The sequence below is a fragment of the Bos grunniens genome, chromosome 26 (genome assembly GCF_055505025.1).
Source record: "Bos grunniens cultivar Pamir isolate PY7600 chromosome 26, Bosgru_T2T1.0, whole genome shotgun sequence".
NCBI classification, from domain to species: domain Eukaryota; kingdom Metazoa; phylum Chordata; class Mammalia; order Artiodactyla; family Bovidae; genus Bos; species Bos grunniens.
Genome location: NC_141190.1, coordinates 26322849 through 26350450, shown reverse-complemented (window position 1 = coordinate 26350450; position 27602 = coordinate 26322849). Strand labels below are relative to the sequence as shown.

General features: G+C 38.7%; 1 long non-coding RNA gene across 6 annotated transcripts in view; it reads right to left on the bottom strand.

Annotated features, from left to right (window-relative positions):
- The window catches only part of LOC147344290 (uncharacterized), a 611360-nt gene that overhangs the window by 390733 nt on the left and 193025 nt on the right, over positions 1-27602 (bottom strand). For all 6 annotated transcript variants that reach the window (XR_015155372.1, XR_015155376.1, XR_015155375.1 and 3 more), the window contains exon 3: positions 887-2752. This is a non-coding gene — a long non-coding RNA (uncharacterized LOC147344290). The remainder of the gene's footprint in view (positions 1-886; positions 2753-27602) is intronic.

Genomic DNA, 27602 nt, shown 5'->3' with positions numbered 1-27602 from the left:
TTTGAAAAGAAAACAGGTCTGATCCATGCAACAAAATCAGAGACAAATAAATACGATTGGCATTGCATACATGGTGTCTAGCAAATAACAAAGTTGGATCACTGGATTGCAGCAGTCAAGCAAGACTTCATGAAAAAGATGATACCTGGGGGAGGGGAGAGTTGAAAGAAACCAAGAAGGTTTAGAAACCTGTTTCAGATAGAATGAAGAGCATAGATGAAGACCTTGCATCAAGAAGAAAACAGCGGCACATCTGGGGTTCAAGGAAGAAGTTACTAAGGCTGAAGTAGAACTTCATCTAGGTATTAGCAGGAAGTCAGGCAGCTGGGGTTGATTTGAAGCCACATAAATTTCAGAGCCACAGAAAGTCTCTAAAATGGGAGAGGAGGGAGCTAAGAAAGTAGAGTCTGGTGTCACAATAGGTAAACCTCATTTATTAGTTGTTTCAATGTGGTGAAGATTCTAGTAAAAGCCACCGAAGATAGTGGTTAGAGAAGGGAAGACGCTGGAGAGGGGTGAGAGGGAGGGGTTGACAGGGCCAGGTTTGCTGATCTCTCCTCAAATTATTCCGTTTCACTTCCAAAGGGGCACATCCACCAGGCATCCACTGGCAAACCATCCTCCACCATACTTCATGGGTTCAACGATTAGCTTAAATTATTGAACAGGCAAGCTAAGTCTCTTCTTGCATCACTAACGAGGAACACTGCTTCTTTTCCATTTTCTCCTGTACAAAGATTTATCCTTTCCTTTGCTTGATACCATTAAATTTGTTCTCTTCCTGGAGAGCTGGAGAAAATTCGCTTTTCACAAGCCCATAAGAGCGAATCGGTGAAACTGCCCCTAGAGTGAATGTGTTACCCAACTAACAAGCCCTGTTACTCACCACCTCCCAGGCGAGCAAAGAGCCTTCCAACGGCGGTAAAGAGAGGAAGCGCCAGAGGCAAAGGCTCAGCGGCGGGTTGGCCCTGCACTCTGTCTTTGTTTGCGAGGTCTGACAGTTTACTTTGCGCCAGGATTGGGGGGAGCTGTGCAGAGCAGTGTAAGGTGGCTCCTGAGACTTGAGGCGTCATTAGAAACAATGCAAGGAAGAAGCGAGGCTTGCTGTTATTGTTGTTATCACCGGGGGCTCCTGCAGGAAAGAGGCCCTCGGAGAGAGCCCAGCTGTGCAGATGGAGCCAGCCGGAAAGAAACACGAATGCTTAGAAACAGAAGAGGTAGCAGAGAAAAACCTTGGAGACTAGCAGGATCCTATCTGGCCTTTTCGCCTAAGGCAGCGGTTCTCAAAGTGAGACCACAGGGTCAGCATTTGCAGCTTCACCAGGGAACTCTTTAGAAATGTAAATTCCTCCCCCAACTCCAGATAGACTAAATCAGAAAATCTGGACGTGAAGCCCAGCAATCAGTTTTAACCGACCCTCCAGGTGACTCTGTTGCAAATGAAATCTGGAGAACTTGCCTTAGGGAATAAACTCAGCCTCCTGAGAGCATTTCCTCTCTCTGCTAAAAATAGAAGACTTAACCCAGCAAGTGAACTACATACAGAGTTAAAATCAGAATTCAAGGCTCCTGCTTCCTGTCCAGTGATCTTTTGATGAGTCTAATCCAACACCAAGTGAAGGCTGTCCATAAGAAAAATTAGAGGAATCATTCTTAAGCATCCCATCTGTTACGGAATTGCTCCTGAAATCCCACTGTGTCTTAAGATACAGAAATTTCATTTCATTTTAGGCATTGTGTTCTATAATAATAGGCACTTAGGAATGATGCCATCTTTTATACATTTTTGGAGACAATCATCTAATTGATTTTTATTTTTTGTCTCATCAAAGCAAATGATATATTTTTCTAGAATGAGTAATTAGACGTTCAGAACAAGCCTGGTCACATATACTGGCTTGCTATCAAATGGCCATTTCCAGTTTTGACCCTGCTGTGGATTAACAGTCACTCAATCAGCATTAGTTTATTAAGAGCCTTCCATCTGCATAGAAATGTGCCGGGCTTAGTATTATACATAACTAAACACAAGACCTCTGTCTTCCAGGAAATTTGGATTTATTCAGGTGAAAATGTCAGAAGATATTCCAAACTATATCCAAAGATAAATGATATGGTCTAGACTGGAAATCCAACAAGAGGTCCCTAGAAGTCCTTATTTGCACTTGGTTCTAATTGGAGAACTAGACTGTAAGTTCTCTTTTTTCTATGATATAAACATTACCTTCTGAAATGATTCTTCCAATGCTCTGTTATGTTATTCATGCATTTTCTCACTTGCTTCTACCTAAGAGTTTTGATTCAAGTCTACCATTTATTGCAATTGCATTTCAGAAAACAAAAGAGCAGCTCTCACCCTAAAAAAAAAAAAGTGAGGGTGGGGGTTTGAGAGTGGTATATGCAGGTAAATCTGCATGAAGCAACTGAGACTCATCTGTAACAGGAAATGGAACAAGATGTGCTTTCCCCAGTCCTCTGGGGAAATCATTCAAATATACCACTTATCAAACTCCAATAATGTTCCTGCTTCTGCCTGTTTGCTTTGATGAAGCTGATAATAACAGAAATCTACATTTATTTGCATTTTTCTACTAGAAGTCACCGAAGCATCCCAGAACATCGTTTTTAAGTGCAAATGCCTATAAGTGGCAAAAATATACGATGTCACATAAATGCAGGCAGGAGAATTCAAAAGTGGGATTCATTTCAGGAGTGAGCTGTGAGCTTGCTCTCCTCTTCTTGGTGTCCTGATCTGGAAAACAACATGCAGAAGTGTGTGTAAATACACATGGGAAGTATTTCTTCCAAGCAATGTAACGGAAAGGTCATTATTATCCCTATTTTATCATATAACAGACTAAAAGATGAAACATGCCCAGACTTTACATGGGAAAATGACATTAGAGTTCCTGACTTAAATCCCATGTTCTTTGCTCTTACCATATTAAATATCTAAGGCAATGTTCCAGTTTATCTCTAATTCCTGAGCTGAAATAGGAGTGAATCTTCTAAAATTATGGTATAGGTTACTGATTGCATGGACTAATACAGTGCATTATTTATATATTATTGACTTTTTCAAAATTATTCTTTCTTTAAAATTATTATTATTGTTGTTATAAAATTGAAAGTAATATGAAGACAAATCTAAGGCAATGTAGTATATATGGTAATCATTCTTGGATTCCAACCTCAGTGACTTTATCTGAAAGCAAGCAAAATTATGCTTTTATAATAAATTCATGTAGGGATAAGGGTGCCATACACAGTGTTCTGCAACTGGTTGCTTTGTATGGATACTTGTTTTGCTGTTGTTTCGTTTTGTTTTTATCTTAGCAATATGTCTTGAACATCATTTCATACCATCCTACCTATCACTCTGATTATTTTCGGTGGTATAGAATAAAACACTGTATGGGCTGTATTTTAATTAGTCTTTTTTCAAGTCTTTTACTGTAACACAAAATGCTGCAAACATCCACCTTCAAGACTTTTAGAAACTTGAGTATCTTTCTTTTTGAAGTTTATAGCAGACATAATGTGTTCAATTTTCACATTGCGGCAACTCTTGTTTCATGATTGACTCTCTCTGAGAAAGTCTTTGAATATTCTTAGATTTTGGAAGCTTTCATTTTACTCCTACAGGAACAAAACAGTCATTAACCAAGAGGACAATGAAAGGATAAAAAATGCAGAGAAGGGCTTTTTTTTCCTGAGTTTTAATCTCTTCATGATGACAGGGGTCAACTGTGGGAGAACAGAACATTGTAGACATATATCTGATTATTATTATGAGTAGAGATATGCTACATTTTCTTTTAGGGCCATTTGAACACCATCCAACAGATAAAAATGATGCCAATAAGTCTATATTTTTAAAAGCCATACAAAATATCCTGCAATCAAGTCTTTGTCAGTGTTAAAAGAACTACCTCAATCAATGATGCAAAAATTTTTCTATCACCTAAGTTTTAAGTTAATTTTTATTTTTTATCAAGATGATTTACCTATCTAGAGTAGAATTATCCTGTTTATTTTGCACTCTCCCATCTTTATATAAATAATAATAGTTTATTGTGATTTTTTTAGTGTCTTTTTAAATTTTATACATATCTGGTTTCTTACAGTTAAACAGCTAAGGATTTTTAGTTCTATTCCTCAAACCTCCCCAAACTTTTTACAGTCTTTCCTGTACCACCACTGCTGAAATCCTCCCAATATAATTTCATCACTTTTGGAGAGCCTTAACCAAATGTTGGATTTTTCACTATTATAATTATTCGCACATTTACTGCAAAACCAGAGTGTATATGATTACATTTTTCTTTCTGGAATCCTTTCTGTCTTTCCTTTGTTCAATAATGGCCATCTTCCCCCTTAACTTCCTATGTTCTCTTACCAACTTGTCCTTGTTTTCTCTTTAAAATATTCTGAGAGAGTTGTCAAATGCCTATAAATGTTTTTGTCCAAATGCTCAATATTTCCAAAAACAGCCTCAGTTCACATTTATTGTTTTCCTTGAAGTCAACCCTCTTGCTGTTCCTCAACTTCCTGCTTCGATCTAAACTGGCTGTTTTCTCAGTGGATATGGGGTTAATTTTTCGCTTCTCATTTGGTTGAAATTTCCTCTCTAGATCCTAAGTCCCATTCTTTTTCCTTTGTGTTGCTGAGTACACTGTGCTGTTCTCAGTCACTCGATTGTGTCTTTGTGACCCCATGGACTGTAGCCCACCAAGCTCCTTTGTCCATGGGATTCTCCAGGCAAGAATACTGGAGTGGGTTACCATGCTTCCTCCAGGGGATCATCCCAACCCAGGGATTGAACCCAGGTCTTCCACATTGCAGGTGGATTCTTTACTGTCTGAGCCACAAGGGAAGCCCAAGAATACTAGAGTGGATAGCCTAACCCTTCTCCAAGGGAACTTCCCAACCCAGGAATTGAAATGGAGTCTCCTGCATTGCACTAGCTGGTAGCTTTCTAAGAAACAGTGCTTGGAAGTACACTTTCTGAGTCTTTTTACAATATAGAATATATCAGTTATACCTTGAACCAATAGTGGTGGCTGGTGGGTGGGGTGAAGAACTCAAGTTTGGAAATAACTTCCTGTGAGTATTTGGCAGGCATAACTCTGCAGTCTCCTGGCATGCAATGCTGGAAGTCTGATGCCATTCTTACTCTTGAAAATTTGGAAACTTCATTCAGCTACTGGTATTGCAATAAGGCATGATGAGGGGGCTTGGTGTGGATTTTTTTTCACCCAATGACCTCTTTCAGTGATGAAGACACATACCTTCCTATTATGGGAATTTCCTTTATGACTTATTAGATAATTCCTTAGGCTTTATTTCATTGATTCTCTCTTTCTGGGGGATTTTTGTTTAAATTCTGCCTTCCTTTATTGATTGGGGGAAGGGCTTCCTTTTTTTTTTTTTTAAGCTTATTTTCATTATCCCTACTCCCATTAATAGCACTGTTTTTAATTTCAAGTCATTAGCATGTTCTCTTAGCTCTCTAAAATAAATAAAAATCAATAATATTTTTGACATATCATTCTGTTCCCTGTGTTGAATCAATTTTTCTCAACTTTCTTTTTATCAGTTTCTATTGAAGCTTCTCCTGGAGTATCTGGAGTATCTGGTACTGCTTGGCTCTCAGTTTGTACTGTAGACTAAGGCATTACAATAGCTAATAGAATCTCCAGATGCTGATGCCAGGGGAGTTCTTTCTAACTAGAGGACTTAACTGGAGAGTGATTGGATAGCCAGTCTAATTCTTACTATAATTCCTTCAAATACAAATATCTTCATTCTTTAGAGTTGTTCTATATCTTGTAAGAAAATGTCTCAGTCTTTTGCCTGAGTGCATGACGGTGTAATGGGTGGGTAATATATCTCACTGATCTTACACTAGAAACAGGCTAGGGTGAGTTATGATCCACTTTTCATGCTTTGCTAAATGCCCATATTTTCTTTCTGGTACCTCAACACAACTCACTACCAATAAGTTGTGAGACCTATGGTTAAAAAAAAAAAAAAAGAAAAAATATAATACAGTTCATTGTTTAAACAAAATATTATTAAGAATTTCAATACTATAGCAGCAAAGTATTAAACAAGTAAGGGGCCCTTGTGAGTATGAGATTCTCTGTTATCATATAGGTTGTACAATCATGAACGTGATCCAGACACACACACTGTCCCCAACTCTGCCTGGATCAGTTTCTCCAGAAAGGAATGAACATTCTGTCTTCTGAGGGGTAGGAATAGGGTAATTGTTTGGCTAAAAGACATGATAAGGAAAATCTGGAGGATGAATTTTAAGCCCATCCACAAGCTTTTCATATTAGATTAATACCTCATTCCCATTTTTCCATAGCATGATTCTTGGAAACACTTAGAATCTAGGCTTTTCAGAGTTCTATGGGAAAGCCATTTCTCACAATTTCATACATGGAGTTTTCCTCTTCATATGAGTTACTTTTCATCTTTTCATCTTTATCAACCTTGATGATATTTCTTATCTTGTCTCCTCTCCCATTTTGCTTGTGTTGTTGTGTTAATACCTTTGTGTTTTTAACTGTCATTTGGAGGGTATATCAAATGGAATACATATATATATACATATAAAGCATTTTGTTTAAGTCACCATTTTAACCAGAATCATGGTAGAGTTTTTAGTCATTTTTTTCTTCTTGTATTAATATAAGATAATTCATTTTACCCTCCAATTACTTCATATGTTTCCACCTTTTGCTAATAAAAGGATAAATTTTACTTTGCTGAGTCATTTAGTATTTTGAATTCTAATACATTTTGCTCTCAAATGCCCATTTCTATTGATACCTTTTCTTCCCAATCCTTAAAAAAAAAAAAAAAAAAAGCACATTTTCTGTAAAATAAAGTATACTATGTTGTATTCTTATTGACCCAAATATTTCAGGGCAGGGTATATCTTGTTCCAGCCAAATTGCTTCCTGAAGAAGATAAGATATTGAGTTTTTAATTGAAAAGCATTATAAAACTAGTTGTTTTGTATTAACTAACATATAATCAGTGGTTAACTATTTTCGATTGGTTTCAAGACAAAAGCCTCAAATTTAATTAGAACTCTAAGATACAGCCAAGAACTTAGTGATTGATAATCATTCTGATGAAACTGAAGCTTGAAGAAGTTGGAATATAGTAGAAAATCTTCAGTCTTAATGAAGGAATGGATTGTGTTGAGCTTACAGTATGCATATATATATATAGATATATATATATAGAGAGAGATATATATATAGATACAATACCATTTTAAATGGGATTATTGGTTCAGACTGGAAACAATGCTATTTCACTGTGCCTTTCTAGAGCTTCACTTTAAATTAATACCAGTGTGCTGTGTTAGTGCCTAAGTGTCTAGCAGAGCTGAAGAGATAGTAAACTACGAAGAGAATTAATTGGACCAGATCCAAGTTCTCAATTATCTCACCCATCTCATAATCATAGAACCCAAATAAAATCCAGATCTCCCAACTGGTAGTGTACTAACCACCTAATTAGGAACCAAAACTGTCCAAGGTGATTTAAGATCAGGCCTCATCTACAGTGAGATAGATGTCTTGTCAAAAATCTGATAAAATATTCATAACCACAACTTATTTGACTCAGATGTCACTCAAGCCTAATTGTGGAATGGAAACTGGAAAGAAGGCTTTATGTTTTTATTTTTTGTGTGTGTGAATATTTGAAAAAAAAAAAATTAAGCACTTTTCTGTCCTGTTTTATTTCCCTGGGACTATAGGAATGTCTTCACTGCATTTCTTAGAGTTGGGAAAATAAATGAGAATCTATGAAGAAATGTAATTCATTTTGTCAGACAACTATTTTGGAGGCAATTAAGATGTTCTACTTGCAGTTTGACCTGCTCTACCATGGCCTTTCTTGAGAGAGAGAAAGATGGATAGAAGTGGGATTCTGGAGTTAAAGATCTTATTAGCCCTGATCATAGAAAACTGAAGACTCTTAAGAGGTCATTCTTTGCATCTATCCACCTGACAATAGACCTCCCACATTTATTCTCATGAAATTGAAGGTCACTGACTTTTAATCTTACAAAGTTAACTTGTCTCATTTCATCTATCCAACAATGGAAAATAATTCTAATTATTCTTAGCTCAACAGATTTAAGTTGTATAGTGAATTTTTTTTATCTGACTTCTCTAATGAGTAATATTCCACTGACAACATATATCTTCATGTTCTCAAAAGTAGAGTGAACTTGTGATAATGTATAAAGAATACTAAACTAGCTGGAAATACTAGTCTCTAGTTCAGGTCTGTGACCTACTTCTGTGTGGACTTGAATAAATTCCTTAGATTCTTTGAATTTCATTAACTATTCTCTTCAAATTGAGAATAATATCATTGGCTTACTTTTTAAACCTGAATTCATTGTGCTTCCTCTATGTCAAGCCTTCAGCTACCTGTTTAACCTGATCTACCTGAAACTAGAGCTATTATCTTATTTTTAGTCCCTATAATAATCCTACTATGAGATGAACCATTAATATATGGATCAGAAGGTAAGTTACTTGAAGGAGACCACATAGTTCATAAACAAGAAAGTCAGAATTCATAATTAAATCAACATGATGACACAATTTATAACCGCCTGTCATACTACTGTATTTGACTATAGACAAACCATTTCATCTAATTTCGATACCCAAGTTCTAATCTATGTGCTGCTGCTAAGTCGCTTCAGTCGTGTCCTACTCTGTGCAACCCCATGGACTGCAGCCTACCAGGCTTCTCCGTCCATGGGATTCTCCAGGCAAGAATACTGGAGTGGGTTGCCGTTTCCTTCTCCAATGCATGAAAGTGGAAAGTGAAAGTGAAGTCGCTCAGTCGTGTCTGACTCTAAGCGACCCCATGGACTGCAGCCTACCAGGCTCCTCCATCCCTGGGATTTTCCAGGTAACAGTACTGGAGTGGAGTGCCATTGCCTTCTCCCCCTAATCTATGTAGTGGCATGAAAAGTAGGGCTATTCATAGGGCTATGATAGGGTAAAATAAGACAATACATATACATGGCAGTTAAACCTGTGCACCTGTGAATGAAATTATTGTTATTATAATGATTAATTTAATATGTTACTATTAAATGTTTTGGGCATCTCCAGGGCTTATCACTTAGGTTCCAGTGTTACCCATTAGCTGGCTGGAAAGTTTCTAAATTAGGAATAGGCAGGACTCTGCAACAGGGACTAGCATGTTCCTCAGAAGACTTGGAGACTTACCATGCCCCACTGTCTCCTAGGAGTTTATTCAAACCATTGTCAGATGAAGGGTGAGCAGTGCACATTTTCTTAGTTTATATCAGCAAGAAGAAGCCTTCCCTATTAGCCAAAGCTCCTATTCTAACACCAGAATGTTGAGACCATTACAACTGGCTTTTCTCCTCCTGGGTTTCAGGACATCTCACAAAGACTGAACAGATATACACAGTTAGGACTTAGAGGGAAAGAGTAAGATTTGGGACAGCTTGCTCTTGTGGCTCAGACAGTGAAGAATCTGCCTGCAGTGCAGGAGACCTGGATTTGGTCCCTGGGTTGGGAAGAGCCTTTGGAGAAGGGAAGGGCTACCTACTCCAGTATTCTTGCCTGGAGAATCCCCATGGACAGAGAAGCCTGGCAGCCTACAGTCCATGGAGTCACAAAGAGTTGGGCATGACTGAGCAACTAACACTTTTACCACTTCCAAAATCTATCATTAATGTTAGCACCTTTGTTAGGGGAACCATTGACTGAAACTGTCTGCCTTGGCCAGACACTATAGTAACCACTTGCATGAGTAACAGTAGCAGATCCTGGTAAGGAACGTAGAACTAACAAGCTGCCACCAGCTGGAAGAATTCAAGAAAGGTCTAAAGAAGAGAGGAGATACCAGACCATATGTCCTACCAAGCTCCCAGAATCTTCCTCTCTGGAATCCATCTTGGCTGAATGAGATGCACGCCACCAGGAAGGACCCTGAGTCAGAATGATTGACCAGAAACAACCCTGAAACTAACCCCATCACCACAAAACCCGATACTTTCAGCAATGTGGAAGAGCAGTTCTCTTGGGTTCCCTCACCCTGCTGCTCTGGGCAATCCCTTCCCAATGAAATCTCTTACTCTGTCAACACATGTTTCTCCTCAGACAATTCATTTCTGAGTATTAGGTAAGAACCCGCTCTCGGGCCCTGAAAGGGATCCTCCTTCCTCTAACAGCTTCCTTGCCTTATCATGTAAGCATTGTTTTGTTTTGTTTTTTTTAACATTTGTATACCCAGACTACTGGATGATACAGTGCATTATTTCTCAACAAGCTAAATGCTGTTAGACAGCTACAGGTGGAGTGATGTGCTGGTAACCATAACCCATTCTAACTTTCTGCAAACACGGTGGACAATTCCTGGAAGTATTGACCTGGTACTACAAACAAAGACTTGAGGTCATTTTGGATTGAGATGTATGCATTTTTACAGATTAGACCTTCAAAACCGTCATCAAGTCATCTTACAGAGTTCAATTGCTGTTCAACTCTCCCCTCCCACCTTGGCATCCCTCTCAACCCCCAACTCCCAGGGTCTCCCCATCACTGTGTGGAACTGAAATCTCATCTCACTGAAACAAGCAGCCACACAGGCCCCTGGAAAGCCTGCGGATGTTTTAAAGCTTGGTCTCTGCAGCACAGCCCTCAGGGTGTCTGTGCAGCTGTCAGGGTTGATGTGCTTTAATGGTTTTCTTGAGAGAAGCTGCCTGTGTGAAACAGTTGCCTCTTGAACTGGTCAAATACTTGTCACTGGTCTCTCCTGCTGTGTGAGGTGGGGTGACCCCTGACAGATGAATAAGAGCCTGGGTTAAAATAAAAATCATTCCTTTTGCCTTGCTCTTTTAAAGTGCTGTTCTGCAAAGGGCCCCAGGCTTCTCATCCTTGGCTGGGTTGCAACATTCCCCGTAATGAACTCCCCACATGAAATGAGGATGTATATGTGTCAGGCAAGAAGGCCTGCCCCTATTTTGGGAGAGCAGAGTGACAATGCTGCTTATTTATTCTGTATTACTGAAAAGGGATGAAAGATGCCCCTGCAGCAAAACCCCAGAAGAATTACTGGGGAGAGAGATAAAGCCCCAGAATAAATCCAATTTTATGGGATGATAAAGATGGCTAATCAAGGTGTTCTTTAGAAGAAAAGACGATAATCAAAGCATGCTGGGACTTATTTTAAGTTTGTTTAATCTATATATGTGAATTACAAATGTTGCCTGCCATATCAGTAAACAAAGGATGTTGCAGCAGTCAGCAACTACAGTCACCCTGATAGTCGGCCCCAGGGAGATTCAGGATGGGAAAGAACAGAATGCTGCCCTTAGATGGCAAAGGTGCATATCAAAGGAATGGTTTCAATGTCCCCAGACTCTTGTATGTTCCCCAAAATAGGAAAGTGCTAAATTCATTGACTTGAGAAATCTGGTTGTCTTTAATTAATGGTAATCTGTTGATGTTCCAACTACATGATCTTTGTTGTGAAAATTCCTATATATCCTGGCTCCTTCCTTACCTCTTCTGAGCAGTCCCTCAGGGCTATCTGAGAAGCTGCCTCCTGAGCATAAGTCCTCAGCAAGTCCATTAAATAAAACATAATTCTCACCGCTTAGGATGTGCTTTTGTTGTTGTTGTTGTTCAGTCGACATATATTTCCTCCCAAAGTCAGTGTTTACTGATTAGTTTCCTAATGAATTATGTAAAGGACACCAAAGCCCTATATAGGGAAGATAGGAGGTAAAAACTGAAGATGAAGTAGGGACAGGAGACCTGCCGTAGTATTAGAAGTGGCATTTAGAAGAACAGACTTAAGAAGGGCAGCGGATTAAAGGGTGTTGTCATGTTGTCGAGTCACTAAGTCACATCCAACTCTTGTGGACCCCATGGACTACAGCCCACCAGGCTCCCCTATCCATGGGATTTCATCCAAGCAAGAACCCTAGAGTGGGTTGTCATTTCCTTCTCCAGGGAATCTTCCTGACCCAGGGATTGAAGCTGCATCTCCCACACTGCAGGTGGATTCTTTACCACTGAGCCATCTAGGAAGCCCACAAGGAAAAAAATAATAATAATAATAACTGATGTATTATGTGGGTTTATTTTTGTTTCCTAGTTTTAGGGTCATAGTTGAGATCTTGCTTTAAACATTTTTTGCTTTAGTAGGTCCAAGGAATAGATCTAGTTTAGTTTTTTTAACCAATGAACCATTTCAGGTAGTAAAGTCATTGGTCCATTTAGTCTGGAAACCGAAATAGGAGAATGGAAGCAAATACAAAGTTAAGGTAGCTAGTCAGGCTAGCTAAAACAAGAAGAAAAAAAAGCACTGCACCAACCAACCTTAGAACATATACATGGATTTTACTAAGAAATTTCTTCTAAATAGCCTTGTAGTTTAATGACAGGACCAACTGTTGCCAACAGCAATCACAATGGAGAAGGCTTTTGGTCATTATATATAATTTATATATTTCACACTTCTCTCGCATCAAAGTTGGAATGCTGTGAATATCTGGAAGTGTTAGAGGCCCATGGTTTTCTCTGGAGTATTTTGAGTTCATTTGTGCAACAATGAGCTGCTTTAGAGGATTTAAGATGTATTTTCAATTTAAAATATAGGTGGAAAATAACTTCTTTATTTTCCTCCTCTCTTCAGCAGGTCTGTGTTTGCTGGAAACCAATTTTTAATATTATAGATGTGAATCGGTTAAACTTTTAAATTTGGGGATTTCAATTATATGGAGATTACTTTGGATAAGCAAAACTTGACTGCAGGTAACAGTATTTGGTCTCAGCAGATTTTACAAACGAAAATAAATTAGGCTCATTTCATCAAATAGCTATTTCTTATTAAGTATCTTTATTTATTGGGAAATGATATCATCTGCTAATCCATAACACATAAGGACTCTTGATAACCAAAACAGCAAAACATTTTTTAAAATACCATTTGCTAGAACATGATATTTTAAATGAGTTTCAGATTTAGCGGCTCAGTTTCACTTCCTGTTGTCTAATTGAGATCTCATCTGGGGTCTTCAATTTACTGATCTCAATTTTGGTGGGGGCGGGCATCTCTAACAATTTTATGCATTAAGATTTCAACAAGAAAAGACACGTATTAAAGGATTCCGTTTTCCCATGTACTGACACAGGTCTGGGGGCAGGTTGAGTGATGTTGTCTTAGACAGTAGGGTAAAGACTTTCCAGGGGGATCCGATGTAGACTGGTGTATTTAGGACTGCAAATTGTTTTTTGTTACAAGGAGGGCTACCATGCAGCAGCTGGAACCACAGGTTTTAATTAATCTGCACAAACAGTGGGCTTTGACAAATGATAACCATCAAATTAAACAGCTTTCTGGGGAGAAAATCTTCCAGTGTGACAGTATTGCTTTTGAGTTTTTTGAGGGATTATATCTAATAAGCTGTCATTGCATTTCTAAGGGCAGAAGCAGGGATGGAGTACATGTATTGAGGAGTGGGGGTGGGGTGGGATTTGAATGGGAGAATCATATAACACTGGAGCTGAATGGGACTTGGGGAATCATTTCCACAATCCCTCCCTTTTTAGGTCCAAAGAAGAAAGAGAACTGAATGGCAGAGAGATAGAAATAGAGAGAGGCAGAGAAAGATAGAACTAAAGCAAAGAGAGAGAAAAAATTCCTTGACATAGTTATTCTTTTATATCCATAAAATGACTGGTTATAGAGATGGGGGAAACTCTATATTCAGTACATTCTACTTACTAAAAATAAGATTATAGATAAAAACTTTAAAATCATAATAACAAGATTTTGAAGCTTCAAATAGCTGGATAGTCCACTAATCTGTTGTATCTATGATGTCTCCAGAAGTTTGACATGATAAAGTACCAATGACCTATGTCCTTCTGTGGGCAGGATTATTATCAAATGCATTGTTCCTAGGGATCTTTGCATCAAAATTTAACCTAAGTCATCAGATTCCAATATACATTGAAAGGGGGCATTACATGTATGTAGCCACTGTTCTCTGTATGTGGACTTCCCTGTAGTTTGACCTGAGTGGACTTTTAATAGTAGTATAAGCAGCCCAGCCTATTACGACTCTGCCCACACTGCTAATCTCTCTGACTTTCATATAAAATCAGAGAAGAAAGCCCCAGATGGCTGTTCCTCCTCCAGGGAGGAGCACACACTCCCCAATCCTGAGATGTGGGCTATGAGACAACATCAGTAAAAATTCTAATTGGTATTTTCCCACCTTCAGTCACTTCCTCAAACTCCAGATGGACCTTTCCATTTGTGAATGAAATCATTAGCACCTTTGCTAAGCTATAATCAAGTTGAAGGATAATGGCCAAAATCTCAAGTGGAAAATAAGCTCTTTGATAGGCCAAGGAGGATGCTCTAAAGGTACCACAATCTCTGTATCTAAACTTCCTTTCTTTCTTTCTTTCTTTAAATGTTAATTTTTACAAATTTTCTCAAATTTTTATTTCCTGAGAAAAGCAGAACCTTGGTGTATACCCAAGTATTGAAGTTAGCATTATTGTAATTCTTATTCCAATAATCCTATAGGAAGAATACAAATGTATTATTGGGTGGCAAATGTGCTAACTAGAAACCAAGACACACAGCTTCAATGACTTGTTTTTCAATATTTCATTGTGTCAGGGCAAGTTCATTCTATGTGAAAAGTCATGGCTTTTGTTCTTAAGATGCATATAAAATACAATTGCAACTCTTACAAGTTGTTTTTTTCCCTCCTACAATCAGAGGAAGAAGGATATAGAGTATTCTGTAAAAAGGAGGAATGGCATTGGTGGGGGAGAGTATAGTAATTAGGGTCTGAGACCACTGATCTATAAGGCAGCACTAGATGAAGAAGGCAATCCAAGAAAGCATCTCTGGTTACCTCCTGTTTTTCATGAATACACCCATCCCATCCTATCACCCATGTCAAGAGATACTCACCGGGAATATATGCTACCCAATATTTGCGATAGTGCAAGCGTGTGATTGTATGCATGCACATACACACCCCTGTAGCTGCATCATTCACGTACGGAAAGATCCGCATGTCTTTCTTAGCAACATCCCACGTTCTGTGCCTTCCTAAAAGCCAAATCTGGCTTTATCCCACTCCCATGGAATTATCTTGTTATCCCTTGGGTATGATGAAGAGCTAATAAAAGAGCTCTTTCACACACGTTGATGAATACTATGAAATACTGTCAGGACCTTCTGTAGCATTCATTCTGTGGCACCATTCCTAGAAGCTTTGGATTCATTAAGTTTTGAGAGGTATTAGAGAAGAAACATTTAGTTAAAATTGAGACCCAGAAGGACAGTCTGGCTCTTTAGTACTTGAGCTGACGATTGCTGCCCCCACCCCACTGGCAGGAAGGCAGCTAGTCATTCTTCATTCCTCATGCTTTGCTCAGTAAAGGGCATCCCTGGGGAGAGTTTGAAACCTGTACTGACAACAGGCAAAAGCCTTCAGCCGATTGTCGAACACTTGGAGATGGTACTTATAATTGAATGTGTGTGTGTATGTGTGTGTGAGAGAGAGAGAAAAAACTTGTTCCTGCCATAGAAAAGCAAAGAGAACTTTCCACTAGCAGAATTTCCATCAAGGCTTAAGCAAAAAGAACATGATACACAGTATCTTCTACCTCTTCTTAAAGACGTAGGTAAAATGCTTCCCACACTTTTCTGTGTGGTCAACCTCAGGTTTTGGGCTCCATCTTTAATCATATTCTGAAGCATTCTCAGAGCTGTTTTCATCTGTGAATAGTCAAGTGTCATTTTTATGGGAGTAGAATGGCTTACACCTCCCAGTCTGCCATCTTGCAGACATTAGTCTGTTATAAATTTGTAATGGTTATTTTAATGGCTATACAGTATTCCAGAATGCATTGCTACATATATTTTTGCTTATTTTCAGTATTACAAATAAAGGTGTAATGATCAAGTTTTTTTAAGATTCAGTAAAAACTCTGAATATAACTGTTAAATCAAAATCATTGAGATTCACTAAGTAAAATGCAGCTTTCACAAGCAAATTAAGCAATCATCAGTGAACAGAAAAATTAGAGGAATAATGCAGATAATAATGTAGATAAGGTGGTTTCAGAGAATTCACACTCTTTTTAAATGCAAAACTCAAATGTCTTCAAATGTTCCCTGCTATAAGTATCAACATTTACTGAAACTCTCCAGTTTATAAGAAGTATCAGTATCAGCTTCACTGCTTTGGATATATGTGACTAGACTTAAATAATAGCTATAAAATAAATTTTGAAGTTATTATTTTCAAAAACATAAAAAAAATAAAATTATTACTTTCAAAAACCTATAGTAACTAACTTTAAACAAATATTTCTGGGTAAAATCCTGGTGGATCCTAATTACTTGATAGCTAGTTATAAATAACAGTACTTTGTACACAACTAATTAGTGAATTTGAATCCTTAAAAATAGTTGGTTACTTTCAGTGGGTTAAATATATCTCTATACAATATCACTTATACTAAAGTACTCAGCAAAACTTTTCTTCCAAGCAAGAGTCTATGATAACTTTGAGCCTGAGCTAAGTCAAATGACAACTCACCACTTAGAAGAGGCAGGAAAATTAATATTTCTCAGTATGGTACAATGAGAGGAGGGAGGATGTATAATTATTTGCTTCCTAAGTGACTTTGATTTATTTTTTATTTTCATATTTAACAAACACAAGTTCTGAAGCTTGGCCGCTTTTCCTGCTCTCATTTTGTCCTGGATATTTCCAGGACCCTGTTGTGATTGACATAGACTCAGAGAGCCTTTGCTTCTAAAATCTATACCTGTTATGCCTTCTATAATTATCATACCTCAAGTAAGTTTAATCTATCGCCTATTAGAGCCAATAAAAATTGCAATAAATATTGGGGAAAAGACAGTTGAACTTCAACTCATGAGGTCCACTTAGTAAATGCAAAAAGTGACCTTTATTTCCACGTTGGTCCAAAGTAGTGAAAAATGTTACCTTATGTAAGTCGGTGGGATAGTCTCATCTCCTTCCTTCTTGGGTAGTGATGCTAACATGTTGTGAACATAAAACGTGGCCCTGTATATAACTATATAATATAGTATAGTAAAATGGCATCAGAAGTGAGATTATCCTCAAAATGCATGCCATCTGCTTCCTTTGATGATGATGGTGGTGATAAAGACAATAATCATTATTAAGTACATACTGTCTTCATGGCACTCATTTAAGTGCTGTATGTGATTTTTCAGTCTTTAATGCTCACTAGCCTAGGAGAAGGCAATGGCAACCCATTCCAGTGCTCTTGCCTGGAAAATCCCATGGATGGAGGAGCCTGGTAGGCTGCAGTCCATGAGGTCGCTAAAAGTCAGACATGACTGGGCGACTTCACTTTCACTTTTCACTTTCATGCATTGGAGGAGGAAATGGCAACCCACTCCAGTGTTCTTGCCTGGAGAATCCCAGGGATGGTGGGGCCTGGTGGGCTGTCATCTATGGGGTCCCACAGAGTCGGACACGACTGAAGCGACTTAGCAGCAGCAGCAGCAGCAGCCTATGAGACCAGTGATTTTTCTATGCCCATTTACAGATCAGGAAACAGTTTTAAGCTAACATTATATAGATGTTATGAGGTATAGTCTGGGTTGGATCCCAGGCATTCCGTGAGGGAGGGAGAAGGAGAAAAGAGGAAAAAAGCGTCTGGTATCTCTTCTTATATAGGCATTACTACCATCATGAAGGCCCCAGCCTCATGACTTCATCTAAACCTAATGTATGCACCAGGGTTCTCCAGAGAAACAGAACCAGTAGTCTACCTCTCTCTCCTTTTATATGTTCCAACCATATCTTGCATGAAATATTCATTCAAGATGGATAAAGCAATATTTAGAGGCAAGATACTGTTTTCCTATTATTTGGCATCAGGCAGATGGAAATTCTCCAGACCAATGGCACAGTTCTGCCTAAATTCTCAGGTGCCAGCACCAGGGATAGAGAAGGATCTATCAGGTTTCTACACCCAGCTGTGCAAAAGAAGGGAGACTTTCTATACTTTAACAATCACTTATGTGGAAATCTTTAATGGCATCAACAAAAACCCACCTCTAACATTTGTCATGTTCTCTAACAAGTTTGCAATTTAATCAATAAAATTTATTTCTGAAATTGTTCATTAGTGAAGCATTTGCTTTCTGCTGGAATATGAATAAGAAAAATGCTTGAAGTAATGCACTTCCTGATTAGATGGTTAGCTCAGTACTCTGAGAGTATGAATTCCTGTTGAAATTAAAGAAACCAAGTTGCTGCTTAAAAAGAAGCCACACATATAATATCAAAAACATACATACGCACATAATACTGTACTGTCCCGTTCAAGAAAAGATGAACTACAAAGCAAGGAATGCTACTCATAGTTCTAGGGAGCAGCTGATGATATAATATATGTAAACATTTACCATAGCAGCTAGTAAAAATAATACTCAAACTTGAGAGGTTTTCGTATTCCACTGAAGAGAAGACATTGATTTTGAGATGCACCAGTGTTCTGTATATTTGAGGAAGAAAACCCAAACAGCCCCACGGAGATTAGTAAGAAATGGTGCTTAAAACCATAATATAAAAGGACTTTATGCTCCTTGAAAGAGTAACTGGCAGGAAACCTACCATGCAGAAAGAGACCACAAGGAAGCCTGCATGTCTCAAATATAGGAAAGGAAAATCTCCTCTGAATATTTTTTTCTAGCCAAGTATATATTCATTCAAGTCTAAAGACTAACAGTGTAGTTCCAAAGACTGAATTTAATTTAAAGACATCTCTTGGGTGGGTAGTGGCCAACCTAAGGGACTGACAGAAGCCACTGTAAATTCTCTCTGAAAAAAAAAAACAAAACAATTTCAATTCAGGCAGAAGGCAGGCAGCAATTGTAAGATACTGCTAATCTTAAGGCACATTCTAATTCCAGAGAAATGAATTAACGTGAAAATATGAGCATATTATAGCCAATGAAAATACGGTTAATTTATTACTTCATTTACTCACTTGAATTAAAGGATCTCTACTCAATGGCTTTCCTTTCAATGGGCACTGCAGTACTATAAAACAGTTGAGTAGATTCTACTACTACTACTACTACTACTACTAAGTTGCTTCAGTCATGTCTGACTCTGTGCGACCCCATGGACTGCAGCCTACCAGGGTTCTCTGTCCATGGGATTCTCCAGGCAAGAACACTGGAGTGGGTTGCCATTTCCTTCTCCAACGCATGAAAGTGGAAAGTGAAAGTGAAGTCGCTCAGTTGTGTCCGACTCTTAGTGACCCCATGGACTGCAGCCTACCAGGCTCCTCCATCTATGGGATTTTCCGGGCAACAGTACTGGAGTGGGGTGCCATTGCCTTCTCCCTGAGTAGATTCTGGGTATGGTTAAGTAATGTTTGACTGTTTATATTTATTGTGCCAAAGAAACTGTAGAAGGAGATAATTTCAAAACTCCCTTCCAATACCTCACTACCATCAAACTCACCTGGTTCAAAGAGAAAGGCTTTTCTTTTGTTCACTTATCATCAATCTTCTCTAATGGAAAAGAAACCCTTTGGAGAGCAGGCCTCTGGGAAGCCTTTTTTATAAAATTAAGTTCTTTCAGGTTCATTCTTTGATTCTCAGTAGATCTCTAGCAGATGTTTCTGTACCTCTGAAGTATTATTGCTGGAGTTTTAACTTGATTAAGCTGTCACTCAAGATTGTTGTTTATATCATCGATCCAACATCAAAAAGCTGCCATGCCATGGATCTGATATCAGAAAGTTTTGGAATGACAGCAGGAGCAGATGGAGTATTACATCCTGAATGCTCATCTCTAAATCACTCTAAGGTTTCCTCCTCTGGAAATAAATCAGGGCTAGCTGTGGGAAACTCAAAGCCTCAGATTAAGCCAGGACATATACAGGGAAAATCGAATAAATTTTTTGAGTTGGGAGATATTCTGAACTGGTAGGCTTCTCAAAGTTGCATTTGAAAACTATCAGAGTATTTTGTCATTTTTTTTTTTATTTCTAATAATTTTAGATTCAGAAAAAATTGCAAATATCATGTAGAGTTTCTAGAAACCCCTCACCAAGTTTTCCCCTGTGAACTTAAAGTAAGGCACATGACATATGTATTGTGAGTTGAAGCTTTATTCTCGGTCTTGCTGAAAACTATAGCTGGTGAGACCATTTGGCTCGAAGGAAACTGCCCTAAAGAGATTAGGGAGAAGCCAGTTTGTGTATGATTTTTGGCTAGGGAATAGATGCAGTCAAGCATACTTCTTGGTAAAGACTACTGCTAATCACTAAGAACAGATACCTCAAATTAATAATTTTAGTACTTTTCTATGTACAAAAGATGCAAGAATATGGGGTCATTAAAATTCTTAAGATACATATCTAAATATCTAAGTGTCCTGCTTGTCAAAGCACAGGGCACCTCATTCTGTTATCTTAATTTCCTCTCAGAGTGCACTGCTAATCAGAGACTGTAGTGAGCTAAGACTTAACCCTTAACAAATAACCTACTATATAGCACAGGGAACTCTATTTGGCGCTCTGTAATTACCTATATGCAAATGGAATTCGGAAGAGAATAGATATATGTATAAGCATGGCTAATTCATTTGGTTGTACAGCAGAAACTAATGCAACATTGCAAATTATACTTCAATAAAAATTTAAAAATTAAAATACATTTTAAAAATGACTTAATCTTTGTAGTACTTGATGGTGAATGATGCTCTCTGTTCTTATCTAAAGTTAACATCTTAGTCTAACGTTTGTTAGAACTAAGAAACAACATTGATATATTTGAACGGTTTTAACTTTTTTCAAAATCTTTTAAAAATACACTGTGAAGCTCCAGACATTATATGAATGCACATGAAATTATACCAAGCTTTGTATGAAAGCTAAACTGAATTTATTTTTCACTTTGTTTATGCTATCCCTACCCTACTCACTACCTCTTACTAAAATGTAGATAAAAAAAATCTTAATTCTGTCAAGGCCAAATTTAAGGCTCAGTTCTTCCATGTTCTGTTCCCACTGCTCTGGATTTATTCATCCCCAAACTCCTATTATGTATACTAGGTGCTACATAAATTCAGACTCAGTCATATTTCTGATTTGCATAAATACATTTTTATTCATAAATATATTATAAACTTAGAGTTTGAAATATAAAAGACCTGAGTTTGTATCCTGATTCTTTCATCATCCATAGCTATGTGATCTTGAGCAAGTAGGACTAATATTATTGTCATCTGTCTGATAAGATATGCTAATATTAAATACTTTTTTACATAAGCTGCTTAGCATAGTCCTTGGGACATAGTACCGAGACAATAAGTATTAGCTATAACTACTAACACTGCTACTTCTATACAAAGCAGGGGTCCATGAATTATGACCCATGGGTCAAAACAGTCCCACTGCTCATTTTGGTATAATCCATGAGTTAAAAATAATTTCAACATTTTTGAATGATTGGAAAAAAATGAAAAGATTATTTTGTGACAATTAAAAATTATATGAAATTCAGACTCAATGTTCACAGATCATTTATTTCAACCTGTTCATTGGTTCAGAAATTGTCTGTAGCTGCTTCTGAGCTGCAATGGCAGAGTTGAGTAGTTGCAACAGATACCCTATGGCCCATAAAGCCTTAAATATTTACTATCCGGTCATTTACAGAAATAGATTACCAATCCTCGCTGTAGAAGTTCTGTTTACTGTCCCTCATTTGTTCTCTATAGAAGGATGACAATGCCATATTGGTTTTTTAAATTTTATTTTATTTATGTATTTATTTTTAGCTATGGACTTTACCTAAAAGGAACTCTCCTTGTTCCGTGAGAGGATAACTAGGTCAAAACACCACTCTAAACCAAAAGTTCTTTATCTTTAAAATGGGATAATAATAACCTATCTTGTAGATTTAATGAGGATTAAAATGGCAGAAAGTGAAGAGGAACTAAACAGCCTCTTGATGAGGGTGAAGAAATAGGAGAGTGAAAAAGTTGGCTTAAAAACTCAACATTCAAAAAACTAAGATCATGGCATCTAGTCCCATCACTTCATGGCAAATGGAAGGTGAAAAAGTAGAAGCATTCACACACTTTATTTTCCTGGGCACCAAAATCACTGCCGACAGCAACTGTAGCCAGGAAATTGAAAGACTCTTGCTCTTGGAAGGAAAGCTATGACAAACCTAGACAGCATATTTAAAAGCAAAGACATCACACTGTCAACAAAAGTCCATATAGTCAAAGCTATGGTTTTTCCAATAGCCATGTATGGACGTGAGAGTTGGACCATAAAGAAGGCTGAGGGTCAAAGAATTGATGCTTTTGAAATGTGGGGCTGGAGAAAACTCTTGAGAGTCCCTTGTACAGCAAGGAGATCCAACCAGTCAATCCCAAAGGAAATCAACCCTGAATATTCATTGGAAGGACTGATGCTAAAGGTAAAGCTCTGATATTTTGGCCACCTGATGGGAAGAGCTGACTCATAGGAAAAGACCCTGCTGGTGGGAAAGATTGAAGGCAGTAAGTAAAGAGGGCAGCAGAGGACAAGATGGTTAGATAGCATTATCGATTCAATGGATACAAATATGAGCAAACTCTAGGAGACAACGGACAGGGAAGCCAGTTGTGCTGCAGTCCATAGGGCTGCAAAGAGTTAGACACGACTTAGTGACTGAACAATGACAACAAATAAAACTGCATGTGAAGTGCTTGTCAATGTTTCAGTCACAAAGTGCTGAGCAAAGAGTTTGTTTTGCTTGAACCCTTCCCATCTGATTTCTCTAGATAATGGAAAATCCTTATCAGAGAGTTCAACCCTCAGACAGCATTCTCTTAAGCTGAACTTCACACTCTAACAAATGCCAAACCAGGTTTCTGATATGTAGAGACACTAAGAAGCTGATTAAATATAGGTTCTAGTACAATGCTGGGCAGAAGGTAATATCTCAATTATTATTCACTGGTTAAATCATTCTCACATCCAAGTGGCTAATGAGGGACTAATTGATAGAAAATATCTGCTTCTTATGTTAACTGATTTTAGTATGGTTCTTATTTTATCCTGATCACACACCTGAGACACTTGTGTCTATTTAATTCTGGGATTTGCAGAAGACTTAATAATGTTTTGCTATTTCAGATCAGATCAGTCGCTCAGTCGTGTCCGACTCTTTGCGACCCCATGAATCACAGCACGCCAGGCCTCCCTGTCCATCACCAACTCCCGGAGTTCACTCAGACTCACGTCCATTGAGTCAGTGATGCCATCCAGCCATCTCATCCTCTGTCATCTCCTTCTCCTCCTGCCCCCAATCCCTCCCAGCATCAGAGTCTTTTCCAGTGAGTCAACTCTTCGCATCAGGTGGCCAAAGTACTGGAGTTTCAGCTTTAGCATCATTCCTTCCAAAGAAATCCCAGGGCTGATCTCCTTCAGAATGGACTGGTTGGATCTCCTTGCAGTCCAAGGGACTCTCAAGAGTCTTCTCCAACACCACAGTTCAAAAGCATCAATTCTTCGGCACTCAGCCTTCTTCACAGTCCAACTCTCACATCCATACATGACCACAGGAAAAACCACGGCCTTGACTAGACGAATCTTTGTTGTCAAAGTAATGTCTCTGCTTTTGAATATGCTATTTAGGTTGGTCATAACTTTCCTTCCAAGGAGTAAGCGTCTTTTAATTTCATGGCTGCAGTCACCATCTGTAGTGATTTTGGAGCCCAGAAAAATAAAGTCTGACACTGTTTCCACTGTTTCCCCATCTACTTCCCATGAAGTGGTGGGACCGGATGCCATGATCTTTGTTATCTGAATGTTGAGCTTTAAGCCAACTTTTTCACTCTCCACTTTCACTTTCATCAAGAGGCTTTTGAGTTCCTCTTCACTTTCTGCCATAAGGGTGGTGTCATCTGCATATCTGAGGTTATTGATATTTTCCCGCTTGTGTTTCCAGCTTCTTGATTCCAGCTTGTGTTTCTTCCAGTCCAGCATTTCTCTTGATGTACTCTGCATAGAAGTTAAATAAGCAGGGTGACAATATACAGCCTTGACGTACTCCTTTCCCTATTTGGAACCAGTCTGTTGTTCCATGTCCAGTTGTAACTGTTGCTTCCTGACCTGCATACAAATTTCTCAAGAGGCAGGTCAGGTGTTCTGGTATTCCCATCTCTTGAAGAATTTTCCACAGTTTATTGTGATCCACACAGTCAACAGCTTTGGCATAGTCAATAAAGCAGAAATAGATGTTTTTCTGGAACTCTCTTGCTTTTTCCATGATCCAGCAGATGTTGGCAATTTGATCTCTGGTTCCTCTGCCTTTTCTAAAACCAGCTTGAACATCAGGAAGTTCACGGTTCACATATTGCTGAAGCCTGGCTTGGAGAATTTTGAGCATGACTTTACTAGCGTGTGAGATGAGTGCAATTGTGCGGTAGTTTGAGCATTCTTTGGCATTGTCTTTCTTTGGGATTGGAATGAAAACTGACCTTTTCCAGTCCTGTGGCCACTGCTGAGTTTTCCAAATTTGCTGGCATATTGAGTGCAGCACTTTCACAGCATCATCTTTCAGGATTTGGAATAGCTCAACTGGAATTCCATCACCTCCACTAGCTTTGTTTGTAGTGATGCTTTCTAAGGCCCACTGGACTGCACATTCCAGAATGTCTGGCTCTAGGTCAGTGATCACACCATCGTGATTATCTGGGTCATGAAGATCTTTTTTGTACAGTTCTTCTGTGTATTCTTGCCATCTCTTCTTAATATCTTCTCCTTCTGTTAGGTCCGTACCATTTCTGTCCTTTATCGAGCTCATCTTTGCATGAAATGTTCCTTTGGTATCTCTGATTTTCTTGAAGAGATCCCTAGTCTTTCCCATTCTGTTGTTTTCCTCTATTTCTTTGCATTGATCGCTGAAGAAGGCTTTCTTATCTCTTCTTGCTATTCTTTGGAACTCTGCATTCAGATGTTTATATCTTTCCTTTTCTCTTTTGCTTTTTGCTTCTCTTCTTTTCACAGCTATTTGTAAGGCCTCCCCAGACAGCCATTTTGCTTTTTTGCATTTCTTTTCTATGGAAATGGTCTTGATCCCTGTATCCTGTACAATGTCACGAACCTCATTCCATAGTTCATCAGGCACTCTATCTATCAGATCTAGGACCTTAAATCTATTTCTCACTTCCACTGTATAATCACAAGGGATTTGATTTAGGTCATACCTGAATGGTCTAGTGGCTTTCCCTACTTTCTTCAATTTCAGTCTGAATTTGGCAATAAAGAGTTCATGGTCTGAGCCACAGTCAGCTCCTGGTCTTGTTTTTGCTGACTGTATAGAGCTTCTCCATCTTTGGCTGCAAAGAATATAATCAATCTGATTTAGGTGTTGACCATCTGGTGATGTCCATGTATCGAGTCTTCTCTTATGTTGTTGGAAGAGGGTGTTTGTTAAGACCAGTGCATTTTCTTGGCAAAACTCTATCAGTCTTTGCCCTGCTTCATTCCATATTCCAAGGCCAAATTTGCCTGTTACTCCAGGTGTTTCTTGACTTCCTACTTTTGCATTCCAGTCACCTATAATGAAAAGGACATCTTTTTTGGGTGTTAGTTCTAAAAGGTCTTGTAGGTCTTCATAGAACCGTTCAACTTCAGCTTCTTCAGTGTTACTGGTTGGGGAATAGACTTGGATTACTGTGATATTGAATGGTTTGCCTTGGAAACGAACAGAGATCATTCTGTCGTTTTTGAGATTGCATCCAAGCACTGCATTTCGGACTCTTTTGTTTACCATGATGGCCACTCCACTTCTTCTGAGGGGTTCCTGCCCACAGTAGTAGATACAATGGTCATCTGAGTTAAATTCACCCATTCCAGTCCATTTCAGTTTGCTGATTCCTAGAATGTCGACATTCACTCTTGCCATCTCTTGTTTGACCACTTCCAATTTGCCTTGATTCATGGACCTGACATTCCAGGTTCCTATGCAATATTGCTCTTTACAGCATCGGACCTTGCTTCTATCACCAGTCACATCCACAGCTGGGTATTCTTTTTGCTTTGGCTCCATCCCTTCATTCTTTCTGGAGTTATTTCTCCACTGATCTTCAGTAGCATACTGGGCACCTATTGACCTGGGGAGTTTCTCTTTCAGTATCCTATCGTTTTGCCTTTTCATACTGTTCATACTGAAGTGGTTTGCCATTCCCTTCTCCAGTGGACCACATTCTGTCAAATCTCTCCACCATGACCCGCCCGTCTTGGGTTGCCCCACGGGCATGGATTAGTTTCATTGAGTTAGACAAGGCTGTGGTCCTAGTGTGATTAGATTGACTAGTTTTCTGTGAGTATGGTTTCAGTGCGTTTGCCCTCTGATGCCCTCTTGCAACACCTACCGTCATCGTACTAGGGAAAGTGCTATGTGCAAAGGATAAAACAATGAGCTCAAACAGACATGATGGACCTTACAGTCTGGTAAGAAAACAGGCATGATTGATATGTTACACATGGACATGCTACTGTGTCCCTAAGTTAAATGTTGTGGGGGGGGGGGAATATATATATATATATATATATATATATATAAAGGGAGCTATGAAAGCATTTGAGTCTGTCAAGAGCGTCAGTGAACTGTGAGTTGGAGTTGATTATGCTGCAAGTGGGACAATTTAGAGTAGAAAGAACATTATATAAAAGATGCCCGGTGTGGGGCAAGGGGTGGAGGACTCAAGTCACTTAAAGGAGGTGCTAGTCATTGATGGAAATGGACATGTGACCAGGGCCTGGACCAAGTATTAGATTGCTCTTTTTTGATCATAAAAGCAATTGATATCAGGTACTGCTATCATCACTCTGGGTGTCTCTGTTGTAAGTAAGAAGAATCATTTATGTAATACATATTTAATAAATACCTCCTGTGTGTCAAGTATGTCCCTGTTCAGGCACCACTTGCCGGGGTCCAGCCCCGGTGGATCCAGGGAACTTGAAGAGGGGACGGCGTTGGCATTGGTCAGGAAACAATTGCTTAATTAAATGTCAACTAGAAATATACAGAGTAGTTAAGTAAGGATAGCTCAGTAAGGAAAATTTAGTGTAGAAAAGAGGCTGAATAACTTGGTTTACATGGAAAACCAATAAAACTCTGAGACAAGGAGTTTATGTCACTTACGCAGGCGTCCTTCCGTTCTCCCGAAGGAGGGGAGACACTAAGGCCTCCCCGGTCGGATCTTAGAAGTCCAGGCAAAATTAGTAGGCTTGACGAGCCTCCATGGTCCAGATGGGAATTCAGCCAGAAAGTGAGAGAAAGAACGACATGAGGAGACCAGTCTTTCGAGGAACTGATCCAACTCTTTATTTTCCAGGGTCCGCTTTTATACACAGAGATGTAATACAAAAGTCACGTGGGGTCAGAAGTCCTGACTTTTATCAAAATCAGGTGCTTCATACAAATGTAAACAAAGGTCTTAGGGGTGT